Below are 5,548 nucleotides of genomic sequence, written 5' to 3'. Positions count from 1 at the left end.
GTCAATGCGAACTAGAAGTGTCAGGTTTACACTTGATTTGCGACCTTGTGGTCAAGGACATATTCGATTTTGACATAATCTTAGGTATGGAATGGCTATCTGCCCATTGAACGGTGATTGACTGCTACCAGAAGAGGGTGACGACTTACACACCTGATGGGAGGTGTTTCCAATTTAAGGGGGATAGAGAGGAGGGTCTGAGCATGACAATGCGGTGGCATGATCAACTTGCTGCGAGTTCTGGTTGAAGGAAGTCAAAATTTGGGACATGTAGTGTCTGAGCATAGGATTGGAGTGGACCCGGCCAAGATAAAAGTAATATTAGATTGGAAGCATCCAACTTCAGTATTTGAAGTTCCTAGTTTCTTAGGGTTGGCCGGTTATTACCGATGGTTTATTCAAGATTATCTATTAGACTGGCGAAGCCGATGACTCATCTAACGCAAAAAAAAGGGTAAAATATGATTGGGATGAAGCATGTGAACGATCCTTTCAAGAACTCAAGAGGAGATTGACTAGTGCCCAATACTCATCATTTTAGCGCGAGACGAAGGATATACAATGTATTGTGATGCATCAAAAGATGCGCTGGGCTGTGTGTTAATGCAAAATGGAAAGTTCGTGGCTTACGGCTCCACGTAACTAAAACCGCATGAAAGGAATTATTTGACACATGATCTGGAGTTGGCAGAGATGGTTTTTTTTTTGCTAAAGCAATGGCGTTAATATGGTGAATAGTTTGATATTTTCATGGATCATAAGAGCTTGAGGTATTTGTTCACATAGAAGGACTTGAAGATGAGACAAAGACGGTGGATGGAATAACTCGAACATTACCATTTTACTGTATCTTATTATCCTAGCAAAGCTAATGTGGTGGAAAATGCCCTAAGTTGCAAGAACCAGGGGATTACTATTAGTCTGGCACTCAAGGAATGAAACACGGTCGGAACACTTAATGAGTTCGGAGTACATATGAAAGCTTACGACGAGAAGGTATACCTTGGTGCTCAAATTGCTATGCCTAAATTACTGAACGAGGTAATAGAGTCACAGAAGTATGATCAGGAGGTGGTCTGCATAAAGGCGCGAATAGCATCTGGCGATCCAATACTTCATTGGACGATTCACTTGGATGGAAGTTTGAGACATCAAGGCAACGTGTTTGTGCCATAAGACGAGTCACTTAGAGAAAAAGTTTTGAAAAAGTTCCATCATTCGATGTTTGCAGTGCACACAGGAGGGATGAAAGTGTACCAAGACTTAAAACACCAATACTGGTGGAATAGAATAAAGAAACTACAGAAAAGAAGAAACTTATTCGACAAAGATTGGTGGCAGCTCAAGATTGCCAGAAGAGTTATGCTGATAAAGAAGACCTCTAACTTTCATTGTCGGTGATGTTGCTTTGAAAATTTAGCCCTGGCGAGGTATCATTCATTCTGGAAAGAAAAGAAAATTATCACCTCGATATATCGGACCCTTCGAGATAATTTAGAAAATTGGAGAGGTTACGTACAAATTGGCTGGAGTACATGATGTTTTCCACATATCTATATTAGGGAAGTACATAATGCACCCTTCTCACGTTATCAACTGGGAAGAAATCCAACTCAACGAAGACGCTACCTTTGAAGAGAGACCAGTAGCAACTATGGACAGACAAGAAAAGAACTTGCGAGGAAAGACAATTCAACTTCTTAACATACTTTGGCGTCACTATGATATTGAAGAGTTCACTTAGGAATGTGAAAACGTGGTGTGGGCAAAATATTCACAACTATTTGAGACGTGACGTACGATTTAATTTCGAGGACGAAATTTATTTAAGGGAGGTAGGTTGTAGAGACCCTAATTTTTGGTAATTACACTTGATACCCTAAGCCTTAGGTTAATTACATTTTAATCCCAAATTTTATAAAATTTTACAAAATGGTCCAAGAAAGAATAATTTTTCTGTATTTTATTTTGTATTATAATTAAATCATAGAATGCCATTTTTATATTTGGAAATACCCTAACACTTGGCTTTTATTTATGTACCTCCTAGTTTCTAAATTAATTCATCAATTTTATTTTTAGCCTAATTGGATATTTATTAGTTCTTTGAATTTTTATTATTTTCTTTGAACCTTTATTATTTACTTGAGAAAATAAATATCTTCAAATAAATATCTTTAAATAAATATCTACACATATCTTTAAATAAATAGTTTTATTATTTATTTTAATACTTATTTGAGCAATGGAAAAATATCTAGATTTTTATGCTTTTTCTTAGTCATTAAGCTAGCCCTATTTCATGGCTTATAAATTGAGAACTTTGTCTCAATTTTCACCCCACATTTTCAACAGCCTAGGGAGAGGGTGAGAGGGTGAAAGTGTGATCAAAGGAAGTAGAGAAGAAGAAGAAAAAAAAAAAAAAAGAAAAAAAGAAAGAAAGGGTGACTCTCAAAAAGGTAAGAACATACCCCTCCTTTGTCTTCTCCAATTCTTTCACCATCTCCTTCTATTGTCTAATATGCCTCTTGTGTTGCAAATTAATGGTAAATAGGGTTTTTGGTGCATGTTGACGTGTGAGTATGATCAATTGCCGTTGTCTTACAAATTTGTGAAATTAGGCACTGCTGCAACTTCCCTAATTTAAAATAAATATCAAATCTATTTAATTCTAAAATCTAAATTTATGGTAGGATATTTGGTGTGTTTAGAGCTTGTGAAAATTTTATTAGCTCCTAATTGTTTGTTTTTAGGGCTTGGATAAACTGTTGAAAAATCTGGTCCTGAATCTCTGAAAAACAGTCCACTTTTAGCAATTTTGTAAACTTCTAGAAAAATCACCTCATGTTGGTTCTTCTATCAAAATTTAGAACTCTGAGTACTCTTTCCAACAGATTTTATTTGAGTGAAAACCATCGGGTAGATTGAGAGAAAAGTTAGTTTCCCCAAAGGGTGACAAATCTAGACAGGTTTTCGAATATAGTTTGTAGATGAATTTGTGGAGGTGCTGTGCAACTTCTGAAAATTGGAACTGAAACTAGACAGATTGAATATTGTTTCTGTGCAATTTCAGCCCCTAATTTGACCTATAAGTATTCTTACCAAAGCGTTCTTGTTAGCCCTGCAGAACCGAACAGTGCTGGAAATGGTGTTTTGTTGTGTTGTTTGTCTCTAAGTATTTTAAAGCATGCCTAATGTTATTTTCTTGCCTTACCATACCTATGTATGATTATCACGGGCTACATTTCATTTCTTATGTTTTTCTCATGCTCTTTTATATTACCGAATTACTGAATGTGACCAGCTTGCTTGGCAAAAGATCTAATAAATGGGAAATGGAAAGGGATTGGTAGTGGGTGACGTTCACCCTTGTGCTTCAAAATGATTTATGTATTGAACATGTGAATGGAATTAAAACCAAATGAGTTAAGTCTTGCGCAAGCGGTCTAAACGAGACCCCAGGTTGACACGGATGTATTCAGACTCTATGCGGTGGTTTCAGGGTGTAAGCGAGCTCTTTGGTATGATATGTGCAGGGTGTAAGCGAGCCCTAGGCACGATTTGGTATGGTATGTGCAGGGTGTAAGCGAGCCTTAGGCACGTGTAAGCGAGCCCACTTGTTTGGCCGTCCCTTTTGAGGTCCATCAATGTCACTAACCGGTAAATAACCAGGAGATGGGCATAGGTGGTAAGGTCTGCAAAGCAGCAAAAGGGGGAGTCTGAGTATCCGGTGTTCAGCCTTGTGGTTGGGTAGAAGGATCTCTTTGGGGGATCCTAGATATCTAGGCAAACTCCTAATTCATAGAACCTTGTTGTAATTTTGCATGTTATGTTACCCAATTTGTCCTATGTATGGTTGATTGGTTGATAGAAGATATGGCGATGTGTGTGTTTTTACTGGGCATTCCAAGCTCACGGCGTGTCATGCCAGGTGGTGAAGCAGTTATAATGGTGAAAGTTGTTGCGAAGGCAAATACGATGAAGTGTTGGAGCGGTGGTTCATCTGAAGACTTAGACTAGTTGTTTTTGTTTTCAATGTTTTGTAATCCTGCAATGGAAAATAAACGAATGATCCGTGATACTAACTCTGGTTATATATGTATGTTAAGATGTTTTGGTTATCTACCCTATTTGTGTGGTAATATTGTACTTATTTAACGGCCTGAAAGTTGGGGCGTTACAGATCGGCCAGACGATTAGCATCCACAAATTCGAGCAAGCCAAAATTCTATGCACGTAGCATTGCTAGATAATTTATTAATAAAAAGAGTCATTTCATTTTATATGAAATTATAAATTTCAAGAGGCAAATATATCTTTAAAATTGCAAAAAATAATTATATTTTTAACAAATTTAAAAGAGTATATTTATAATTTGTTCTTAAAATAATAGATATCTAACAAATATTGTGCCACATCATAGGATATAAAAATGTAGCATCAAAATAATTTTAACTTATTTTAGAAAATAGGTTAAAAATTAATTTCAAACTTTTTTTTTATAAAAATATATATATAAGATAATACATAACTTAAAAAAATTAAAAAACATCTCAGCCATTGTTTTGTAATTTGAACAAATTTGAGCCGTCCAAATGTCCTAATAGGACAAAAATATGTTGAAAATTCAAAAACTCTCATGCTCTATTATATAGTTTTCACACACATTTTCTGTTTCCATTTCAAAATTCTTATCCAAATTTATAAACCAAACACACTCTAAAGAGATTAAAACTAATATAGAGTTGAACAAATTTAAAAAATATATTTCAACATAAAATAGATGATAAAATTATTTATTTATTTATTTATTTTGGTACTAATGAATTACAGATAAAAATGAGATTAAACTTTATGTGAATTAACATATTAAAATAATCAAATTGAATTATGTTAAAACCAAGAAACATTGTATTTTTTTTTTAAAGAAAGCCAGTGTAATTTATCCAAAATTTAAAAGAACTTAATATTTTTAATTGAAATTTCTTTTCTTTTCTTTTCTTTTGGGATAGAAATAATTTTTAAAAATTTAAAAATATACTTTTAATATTTGTTTATCTCAAAGTAATTTAAAATTAAAAAAAATAAATTTTGAAAGATAAATCATAATATAGAAGTTTGAGCTTAAATTATAAAGTAAAAAAGACAAAAAGAAAAGAAGAAGTCACCATCATCCATTGCTATCAAACTATCCGAAGGGACGAAATCAAAAGGTGATAACTATTCGAAGGGACGAAATCAAAAGGTGATTATTAGCCATTTCTATAGAAACAAATGCCGCCAATCTAAGACAGATGGCCCAGTGCTCCACACTTCACATCAAAATATTCATTTTCTTCTTAATGGGCCTACCATCATTGATATTAATTTGATAGTAAATTGCACTTAAACTCCATTAAGTATAGTGAATATCATTTTTTTCCTTAATTTATGATTTTATATATGATTTTTTAAATATTTAAATCGGGAAGAAAAACTTTATTACAAAGTTAATAGAAAAATGAATCAATCCAATATTGAAAATCACAAAGTTTCAAATATAGATAAA

The 5,548-nt window shown here is 33.9% G+C and overlaps 1 long non-coding RNA gene across 1 annotated transcript; it reads left to right on the top strand.

The window, feature by feature from the left end:
- The first annotated feature begins 2,285 nt into the window (after positions 1-2,285).
- On the top strand, positions 2,286-4,081 carry LOC145805962 (uncharacterized). Its single transcript, XR_014348322.1, has 2 exons — positions 2,286-2,459; positions 3,305-4,081. It is a non-coding gene; the product is annotated as an uncharacterized LOC145805962 (long non-coding RNA).
- The last annotated feature ends 1,467 nt before the right edge of the window (positions 4,082-5,548 follow it).

Source organism: Camellia sinensis, chromosome 13 (genome assembly GCF_055761805.1).
Source record: "Camellia sinensis isolate YWXY chromosome 13, ASM5576180v1, whole genome shotgun sequence".
Classification (NCBI taxonomy): domain Eukaryota; kingdom Viridiplantae; phylum Streptophyta; class Magnoliopsida; order Ericales; family Theaceae; genus Camellia; species Camellia sinensis.
This window is presented reverse-complemented; position numbering and strand designations above follow the sequence as displayed.